Consider the following 10,984-nt stretch of genomic DNA (forward strand, 5'->3'; position numbering starts at 1 on the left):
CTATTCGAAGTGTGTTATGAAAAACAACGCCCCAAAACCCCAATGAAAGCAATATTGCCGAATATTGTATCATTATATCAAAGTTATCACACGTAACACAGCGTTAAGCTTACTCAACAGAAAGAGGTACTGCAGCGTGTTAGATCACCCGGTATCAGGGATCAAGGGGGTGACACACTACAGATATTAGATCACCAGGTTTAATCAATTACAAAAGTGTAAACTGCCGTGCAATTCGGGTCACCCTGTACATTAACTTTTGGAACAGGGTTGAAGACCCAAACTGAACACGATTCGAGTTGCGTATCGGCTGTACAGGGTTCTTCCACAAAATTTCCTTATTGGATCTCTGGTATGTATTTCCATTTCTGCGATTCTAAAAGATATTAGAACATCCCTCGCACAGTGAACCAAAGCACCTTAACACAATGCTTCAGAGTCACACCCGAAAGTGTTGTTTGGTGGAGGCAGAATAGTGACACATTTGCTAAACGTCATTGAGAGGATAATAGTTAAAACATCAATTTCAATGTTTTCTTCCTAATTAGTTAGTTAGTTAACTGTTGCTTAATGGGTCTAGCGGACCATTTAGGCCAAATCAGGACCCCATTTTCTTCCTAAGCAAGCGTGTAATCAATAACTTTGTCAAACACAACTTCACCATTTTCCAATCTAAACCACGCCACCACAATGCCAGACTGTGTCAGACACATTGCCCTGGGGTATGAGCTGTCTCCACTACCGTGCTGCGGTCCGTGCAGCAGTCGCCTCCATTCTCCTTCACAGGACCGCACCACAACACTGTCACTCACAACACAAGCGATGTACACGTTACCGTCATCATCAGCCACAACCCGAGTGGGTCCCTTCAGGTCAGGGTGTGTCAGTGAGTCCAGCAGACGACCAGAGGTCACCTCCACCCTGTACACGCAGTCCTGGTCGCAATCCGGAATCAGAACATGGCCATCAACAACACAGATGTTATATACCCTGGCTAAACCAGTCAGTGTGTCACCGTCAATGACAGTCCTGACCAAGGAACCGTCACGTCGAATGACGTCAACACCAGCAGGGCCGCCATTGTCTTTACAACAGCTGACCAGCAACGTGTCGTCATCAGGACCGTCAGTCACTCCGTAATAATCTCTGCTGGTCTTGAACTGGGACTTGATGGTCACGTGACTGGAGACATCCACAAGATATATTGTTTTATCCCAAGTGGTCACAGACACCAGTCCATCAGACAGAAGAGACAAATACACTGGTTTCTTCTCGAGCTTGAGGACGGACAGGGTGTGTTCACCAGACAGCGGGCTGGCTGCAACCTTGATCATCATGTTGACCGAATCCGTCATTAACAGCCGTCCGTCGTGTGTGGTCAACACGTCAAGGATTTCTGGTGTCACTGTGTCCTGGTCAGCGACAGCTGTGGTCTCAAACACACGTCGTGGGGTAGAGGTCATAGGGTCTGAAGATTAGTCTGAAACAGCAAACGAATTATAAACGTGGTATTGCTCATATAGCAAAGCATGTACTGTAGATTACTTACAATTTCACATTGCCGCGGGTAGAAATAAATATTATATCCACAAAGGTAATATTCAAGCCTACATTTGCAGAGCAGTGGCGAAAATAAATGCATTAAACGCCTTGGAGTCCAACAGTCTTTCCTCATTTAATCATGTATATGCTGGTTTGATTCAGACTTTCGCCCGATGAATTGTCAACCCGCCGAGATAAGACTCCTGGTCTCGTCCAAATGAAAAGCAAGTTGTTCGTACCTCACAGAATTATAATTTCTGCTAATTCACGTCGCAACTCTAGTTTCTGTCAGTTAGTAGACTTGGCTGTACCACAAGTCTTGTATTCTATCCAGCTGCAGACTCAAGGCCAGTAACATTCGTGTGTGTATTTGTATGTGTGCTTGTGTGTGTGTGTGTGTGTGTATGTGTGTGTGTGTGTGTGTGTATGTGTGTGTGTGCGTGTGCGCGGTGTGTTTGTGTGTGTGTGGTGTGTGTTCAAGTGAGTGTGTGTGTGTGTGTGTGTGTGTGTGTGTGTGTGTGTGCATGCGTGCGTGGTGTGTGTGTATGTGTGTTTGTGTGTGTGTGTGTTAATGTGTGTGTGCGTTTGTGTGTGTGTTTGAGAGAAGTGCAATTATTACACAAAACAAACCCTACCTATCTATTTCCCACAGACACACATGCATACGTTTGCACGTACTCTTACAAAAACGCAAATGTGACGTACAAACCTGCTGTTTGCATCAGACGTGAAGACTCTAACCGCAGCTTGTCCATGACGTCATACTGCCTACAGCCCTTTCTTACGTCACGCAGGCGTTCCTGGAGATCCTGGGTCTTAACTGTGGCTGTGACGTCAGCGTCACTCAATCCACTGACACAAACATTTCCATCCTCATCAAAGTTGACATTGGCATTGGAAAGTTTATCAGTGTAGATGTCAAGAATCTCCGCTTTTCTCTTGGCCTCTTCTGCTAGTTGCAGTGCCAGTGTACTGACGTTCTGTGCAGCTTGAGCGACCTCCTTCACATCACGGGTCGTTCTTTTGAGCAGCTGCACCTGCTGCTCAATCCACTGCCTGTCAGGCTTGGTCTGTGTAGTGGGGGCACGTGGTAGGTTTGTGATGCTGTCTTCAGAGACTGTCAAGGTCGGAGATCGTGGCCTGTGTCTGTAGCCTGTCGTAGCGCGGGCCCCGGGGGGAGCATTACACAGTGTGTGGGGAAGTGGTTGTTGCACGTGATCACTGGACACTCTCATCTTTCTGTGAGCAGCAGAACAGGCGTCACAGTACATCTCGCCGCAATCCTGACAGATCATGGTAGCGTCTCTGTTGTGACACACATGACACGACTGCTGACCTAGATCCTGTATACGTTGGTTGACCAGATCGTGTAGCACGAGCTCTGCACTGAATCGTTCTGTCCAACGGCTGACTGTTTCCTCTGTCTCCTCTGGAATACTTTTTTTGCAATCGGGACAAGGTTTCCTGTTTTGCAGCAAGTGACGTAAGCATTTTCTGCAGGTCACGTGACCACAGGGTAGAATGGTTGCCCCAAGACACAGACACCCACAGTGACGGCAGTCAGTGAAACTTGTAGTTGTGTCTGGCGTTGAGACCGGTGAAGCCATTGCCATGTTTGATTCAGCTGCCATGAGAAAAAAACAGATTAAACAATGAACTCCCGATCTTCTTGAAAAGCCTTGGTCTATTTCCATGATGAATGCCCTAGTATCTATGTGAGTTTGCTTGTTGGTGTGTTACGTGTACATTATGATGAATGACCTAGCTTCTGTGTCAGTTTGCTTGTTGGTGTGTTACGTGTACATTATGATGAATGACCTAGCTTCTGTGTCAGTTTGCTTGTTGGTGTGTTACGTGTACATTATGATGCATGACCTAGCTTCTGTGTCAGTTTGCTTGTTGGTGTGTTACGTGTACATTATGATGAATGACCTAGCTTCTGTGTCAGTTTGCTTGTTGGTGTGTTACGTGTACATTATGATGAATGACCTAGCTTCTGTGTCAGTTTGTTTGTTGGTGTGTTACGTGTACATTATGATGAATGACCTAGCTTCTGTGTCAGTTAGCTTGTTGGTGTGTTACGTGTACATCATGATGAATGACCTAGCTTCTGTGTCAGTTTGTTTGTTGGTGTGTTACGTGTACATTATGATGAATGACCTAGCTTCTGTGTCAGTTAGCTTGTTGGTGTGTTACGTGTACATCATGATGAATGACCTAGCTTCTGTGTCAGTTTGTTTGTTGGTGTGTTACGTGTACATTATGATGAATGACCTAGCTTCTGTGTCAGTTTGCTTGTTGGTGTGTTACGTGTACATTATGATGAATGACCTAGCTTCTGTGTCAGTTTGCTTGTTGGTGTGTTACGTGTACATTATGATGAATGACCTAGCTTCTGTGTCAGTTTGCTTGTTGGTGTGTTACGTGTACATTATGATGAATGACCTAGCTTCTGTGTCAGTTTGTTTGTTGGTGTGTTACGTGTACATTATGATGAATGACCTAGCTTCTGTGTCAGTTTGTGTGTTGGTGTGTTACGTGTACATTATGATGAATGACCTAGCTTCTGTGTCAGTTTGTTTGTTGGTGTGTTACGTGTACATTATGATGAATGACCTAGCTTCTGTGTCAGTTAGCTTGTTGGTGTGTTACGTGTACATTATGATGAATGACCTAGCTTCTGTGTCAGTTTGTGTGTTGGTGTGTTACGTGTACATTATGATGAATGACCTAGCTTCTGTGTCAGTTAGCTTGTTGGTGTGTTACGTGTACATTATGATGAATGACCTAGCTTCTGTGTCAGTTTGTTTGTTGGTGTGTTACGTGTACATTATGATGAATGACCTAGCTTCTGTGTCAGTTTGTGTGTTGGTGTGTTACGTGTACATTATGATGAATGACCTAGCTTCTGTGTCAGTTTGTTTGTTGGTGTGTTACGTGTACATTATGATGAATGACCTAGCTTCTGTGTCAGTTAGCTTGTTGGTGTGTTACGTGTACATTATGATGAATGACCTAGCTTCTGTGTCAGTTTGTTTGTTGGTGTGTTACGTGTACATTATGATGAATGACCTAGCTTCTGTGTCAGTTTGTTTGTTGGTGTTTTACGTGTACATTATGATGAATGACCTAGCTTCTGTGTCAGTTAGCTTGTTGGTGTGTTACGTGTACATTATGATGAATGACCTAGCTTCTGTGTCAGTTAGCTTGTTGGTGTGTTACGTGTACATCATGATGAATGACCTAGCTTCTGTGTCAGTTTGCTTGTTGGTGTGTTACGTGTACATTATGATGAATGACCTAGCTTCTGTGTCAGTTTGTTTGTTGGTGTGTTACGTGTACATTATGATGAATGACCTAGCTTCTGTGTCAGTTTGTGTGTTGGTGTGTTACGTGTACATTATGATGAATGACCTAGCTTCTGTGTCAGTTTGTTTGTTGGTGTGTTACGTGTACATTATGATGAATGACCTAGCTTCTGTGTCAGTTTGTTTGTTGGTGTGTTACGTGTACATTATGATGAATGACCTAGCTTCTGTGTCAGTTAGCTTGTTGGTGTGTTACGTGTACATTATGATGAATGACCTAGCTTCTGTGTCAGTTTGTGTGTTGGTGTGTTACGTGTACATTATGATGAATGACCTAGCTTCTGTGTCAGTTAGCTTGTTGGTGTGTTACGTGTACATTATGATGAATGACCTAGCTTCTGTGTCAGTTTGTTTGTTGGTGTGTTACGTGTACATTATGATGAATGACCTAGCTTCTGTGTCAGTTTGTTTGTTGGTGTGTTACGTGTACATTATGATGAATGACCTAGCTTCTGTGTCAGTTTGTTTGTTGGTGTGTTACGTGTACATTATGATGAATGACCTAGCTTCTGTGTCAGTTAGCTTGTTGGTGTGTTACGTGTACATTATGATGAATGACCTAGCTTCTGTGTCAGTTTGTTTGTTGGTGTGTTACGTGTACATTATGATGAATGACCTAGCTTCTGTGTCAGTTTGTTTGTTGGTGTTTTACGTGTACATTATGATGAATGACCTAGCTTCTGTGTCAGTTAGCTTGTTGGTGTGTTACGTGTACATTATGATGAATGACCTAGCTTCTGTGTCAGTTAGCTTGTTGGTGTGTTACGTGTACATTATGATGAATGACCTAGCTTCTGTGTCAGTTTGTTTGTTGGTGTGTTACGTGTACATTATGATGAATGACCTAGCTTCTGTGTCAGTTTGTGTGTTGGTGTGTTACGTGTACATTATGATGAATGACCTAGCTTCTGTGTCAGTTTGTGTGTTGGTGTGTTACGTGTACATTATGATGAATGACCTAGCTTCTGTGTCAGTTTGTTTGTTGGTGTGTTACGTGTACATTATGATGAATGACCTAGCTTCTGTGTCAGTTTGTGTGTTGGTGTGTTACGTGTACATTATGATGAATGACCTAGCTTCTGTGTCAGTTTGTTTGTTGGTGTGTTACGTGTACATTATGATGAATGACCTAGCTTCTGTGTCAGTTTGTGTGTTGGTGTGTTACGTGTACATTATGATGAATGACCTAGCTTCTGTGTCAGTTTGTTTGTTGGTGTGTTACGTGTACATTATGATGAATGACCTAGCTTCTGTGTCAGTTAGCTTGTTGGTGTGTTACGTGTACATTATGATGAATGACCTAGCTTCTGTGTCAGTTTGTGTGTTGGTGTGTTACGTGTACATTATGATGAATGACCTAGCTTCTGTGTCAGTTAGCTTGTTGGTGTGTTACGTGTACATTATGATGAATGACCTAGCTTCTGTGTCAGTTTGTTTGTTGGTGTGTTACGTGTACATTATGATGAATGACCTAGCTTCTGTGTCAGTTTGTTTGTTGGTGTGTTACGTGTACATTATGATGAATAACCTAGCTTCTGTGTCAGTTTGTTTGTTGGTGTGTTACGTGTACATTATGATGAATGACCTAGCTTCTGTGTCAGTTAGCTTGTTGGTGTGTTACGTGTACATTATGATGAATGACCTAGCTTCTGTGTCAGTTTGTTTGTTGGTGTGTTACGTGTACATTATGATGAATGACCTAGCTTCTGTGTCAGTTTGTTTGTTGGTGTTTTACGTGTACATTATGATGAATGACCTAGCTTTTGTGTCAGTTAGCTTGTTGGTGTGTTACGTGTACATTATGATGAATGACCTAGCTTCTGTGTCAGTTAGCTTGTTGGTGTGTTACGTGTACATTATGATGAATGACCTAGCTTCTGTGTCAGTTTGTTTGTTGGTGTGTTACGTGTACATTATGATGAATGACCTAGCTTCTGTGTCAGTTTGTTTGTTGGTGTGTTACGTGTACATTATGATGAATGACCTAGCTTCTGTGTCAGTTTGCTTGTTGGTGTGTTACGTGTACATTATGATGAATGACCTAGCTTCTGTGTCAGTTTGTTTGTTGGTGTTTTACGTGTACATTATGATGAATGACCTAGCTTCTGTGTCAGTTTGCTTGTTGGTGTGTTACGTGTACATTATGATGAATGACCTAGTATCTATGTCAGTTTGCTTTTTGGTGTAATTACGTGTACATTCCGCTAAACAACAAAGAGCTGTGAAACAAAAAACAAAACAAAACAAGTGATACACGTTGCGCTATTCGTAAAACAAACCTGAATGTGTGAATATAGAGGTTCACTTGTTCCGTGCGCTGTTCTCGCCACTTTCAAACCTGACTTGCATGTGTCAGTAGTCAGCAGTATGTCAGTCAAAATCGGTAACCACCCAGTTTGAAATGTCAAGATATTAATTCATCACCAGGTGTTCTTGTTGCTCGATGTCATGTTTCACCAGACGTTGCAGTCGAGGATTTGTAAACAGTAGTGTCCCTGGGCCAACCTGGTCTCTTAAGATCTCAGGTTTCGGTTTCAACTTTTCCTTTCTGTCCGCCACCGGCAGTGTTATTGGTTTCAGCTTAACGTTAGTGAGAGAGTCATCACTGGTAATATTCTGCATACTCAAAGAAAGTCAGTCTGTAGGTCAGTATAATTAACATGTACATTCTGCTGATAGTATTTTCTGTCATTTTGTAAGACCTTGAAAATAAACGGGATTCTTTGGGGTTGTTTTGTTTAGGGTTAGGGTTAGGGTTGGCGCGATGGTTCCGAGTCATACAATCACAAGAAGTTTGGATTCCATATTAATAATATCTTACATCTTAAATAAACCATATATATACATACATCTCATCTCTCAACTTTTGTTTTCCGATGTTTGTTTAAAAAGAAAGTGTGTAAGTTGCATCATGCAAGACATTCCATGAATAAACAACCAGTGCTTCCATATCTCTCTCTCTCTCTCTCTCTCTCTCTCTCTCTCTCTCTCTCTCTCTCTCTCTCTCTCTCTCTCTCTCTCTCTCTCTCTCTCTCTTTAGAAATCTGTCCTTCCTAGTTTTCCTGCTGTTAAACCATCGGCCTCTTTTTCTTTCTTGTAAGTCATTGAAAAGAATACATGTGTGGCAGCGCGCTGTGGTCTTGCCAGATGAACTCCCGTTCTGAGAAATTTGACTACATTTAGATACATTTACATGAATGAAAAGCCGCACCGTGATCCTAGCATATAACACGTCATGTCCCAAATAGACGCCAGTTATGGGGACAGAAATATTAAGTTAGCACAGCGAGCCGCAGCGTGAACGTCAGATTATACAAATTATTCAACTATTTCTATATCTCTCGCACGACGTTTAAAATGAGGTCATGTTAAAAAAATAAACCTAGTAGACAAGGAAGGCAACCGCCATAGGCGCTCCAATTTAAAACCCACATACCTTTGTGTTAGTGTTCGTGTGTTGAGTAGGATTAAATCAGTGTCACTGCTCCACTTTGCTCCACTAAGTTGCTGGAAGAGTATAAAACCCACATACCTTTGTGTTAGTGTTCGTGTGTTGAGTAGGATTAAATCAGTGTCACTGCCCCACTTTGCTCCACTAAGTTGCTGGAAGAGTATAAATCCCATTTGTGACCCTCCACCACGAAATGAGTCGCATGTCAGTCACCTCACGCGGTTCCGCGCTAGGCATAATATAAGTCCGCGGGGTGTCTAGTAACAGTGTGAGGGTCACCATAGTCACTGGCTTATAACTCAAAAAGTTTTCACTCTTTTCTAAAACGGTTTTCACCACTGGATAGAGAATAAAAAAACTCTTTAAGAAAATGTAAAAATATGAAAATCATGAAAAGGTGACATGCGACTCATTCCGTGGTGGAGGGTCGCATTTGTGACATGAAAAGCACAGAGATACGGTTGTACAAAATAGCTGTCGTGAAATGATGCTATTGATATGTTTGCAACAACAAGAAGAGTATTCAGACACGTTTATGCTTGAGTGTTGGCAAGAAAAACCTTCATGCAGTATTAACGATGCACAAAAGCAAAATGAACAACATGCATAATTAACATTTCTTCCTTTTTTTTGTTTATAATTCGTACTCTTAGTCTGTAAATGTTGTGCTTCTGAACACAAAAGACCGACTCAGTATCCAGTTTTGTGGAAAATAATCAAAATAGGCTCATGTTCCGCACCCCAACAACTGTCCCAGAAATCCAAAACAAGCAAAATTAAGAACCCATTACAATTACATTGTTTGAATATCACATTAGGGCAGCGTAGTTTGAAAGTGTGTCGTGCGACTCATACTGAGTTTTCATGTACGCTAACCCAATTGTGTAACATGTCCAAATACCCTTGAGCAGCCGAGGACTTTACTTCTACAGCTAGAACGGGTGTACCATTATTACTGCCCCGGTATAGGGGTGTGTATAGGATTCGCTCGATGTGTTTTTTTTTTGGGGTGTGTGTTTGTGTTCGCATATAGATCTCAAGAATGAACGGACCGATCGTCACCAAACTTGGTGAACAGGTTCTATACATTCCTGAGACGGTCCTTACAAAAATTGGGACCAGTCAAACACACGGTTAGGGACTTATTGGTGGATTAAGATTCTACAAGGACTTATAGCGGGACATATTAATGGTCAAAGGGAAATAACCTTCTCAGTTGGTGGCAGTGAGAATGGTTATTTCCCTTTGACCAACGGGGGTGTTTTTCCTACCTCGGAGGAATTTCTTGTTTTCACCGGTTTTCATTGCAACTGCTGTTTTTAGCGTTCACTTGTACAGATAACAACCTTACTGCTGCTCCTGCTGGCAATACTAATGTACAGTGATCGCTGCACATTGTCCACTTAAATACAGCTACCGGATCCTTTGTTATTTCTATCGCTGGTAGAACTACGGTCACTATGACTAATAATAAACAGCCTTCATTTGTACAGCTGACAACAATGCTGCTTGTACCATCGCTGATAATACTACTGTCACTGTGATTACAGTACAGATGTCATGTGTACAGCTAACAACAATGCTGATTGTACAATCGCTGACAATACTACTGTCATTGTGTTTACTATTATCTGCATCATTTGCTACTGTCTCTGCAGTCAATACGTACGTGTACATGTATACTACTAGGCCTAACATGATATTACACTGCTACGACCGCTAGTGCTACTTGTACGACTTCTACTTTATATCCTGCTTTTTCTTTATCTGACGAAATAACTGTCACTTCTGCGAACTGGTGTAGTTCACTTCCGTGAAGAAGCAACACATTCTTGTCGCTATACATGAATTCTGCCACTAACACTTCGAGATGTCGTTGCCAGACAGCACAGAGACACGACAGAGCAACCAACATTGCACTATGCCACAATCATAAGCTGACATTTACGGAAGACAGGTTAACGCTAACGAAAATTAGAATTTAATGTGAACAATATCTTACCTACACCGATCAAAATGGCGTCGTGGAATGTTATTCTAGGGCCATGTCACAAAACGCTTTCCATAGGCGCACCAACCGAGTTGGTTTGTTGCGCGCTGCAGCTTTTGTTTCCAGGTAGGTCGCACCTGTCGCGAGTTTGTTGTCGTCACGGTCCAATCAGACAAACTTATCATGAGCCGTATGGGTAAGTCGTTAATTCGTTTACTTGTAGCACGCGCGGGGGTAAGGTTAAGACCGGTCCGTTGTTTGCTGTTAGGACATTTGTTTTTCTCAGTCATGTGTCCACGTGCGTTTTTCTGTTCGTCTGACCTGTGTCCACTTTGTTGTCTCTTATGTCTGTTATGCTTTTGTTACATTGCCATTTCACTACGGCAATATTGTTGTGGTTTGATTTTGCATTCTTGTATGATTATGGGACTTCTCTCTGTAATGTCCACGCGCGCGTGGCTGATGCTACCGGTGTCGTTTTTTTGGGTGCTCTTTTAATTTTGCTGTTAGTTCGTTCAGTTTAAATTCGTTCGTTTTCATGCAAAGTGGCAATGGCTTTGTGTGAGAATTTGTTGTTGTGGAAATATTTCCCATTTTCTGGAAATGTGCCTTTTGGGAAAATCTGATACGTAA

General features: G+C 42.2%; 1 long non-coding RNA gene across 1 annotated transcript in view; it reads right to left on the reverse strand.

Annotated features, from left to right (window-relative positions):
• The window catches only part of LOC138975309 (uncharacterized), a 19,072-nt gene extending 8,521 nt beyond the window's left edge, over positions 1–10,551 (reverse strand). Inside the window, exons 1-2 of the long non-coding RNA XR_011458615.1 lie at positions 10,364–10,551; positions 8,347–8,417 (exon numbers count right to left, since the gene is read on the reverse strand). This is a non-coding gene — a long non-coding RNA (uncharacterized lncRNA). The remainder of the gene's footprint in view (positions 1–8,346; positions 8,418–10,363) is intronic.
• Between the last annotated feature and the right edge of the window lie 433 nt (positions 10,552–10,984).

Source organism: Littorina saxatilis, linkage group LG9 (assembly GCF_037325665.1).
Source record: "Littorina saxatilis isolate snail1 linkage group LG9, US_GU_Lsax_2.0, whole genome shotgun sequence".
NCBI lineage: Eukaryota > Metazoa > Mollusca > Gastropoda > Littorinimorpha > Littorinidae > Littorina > Littorina saxatilis.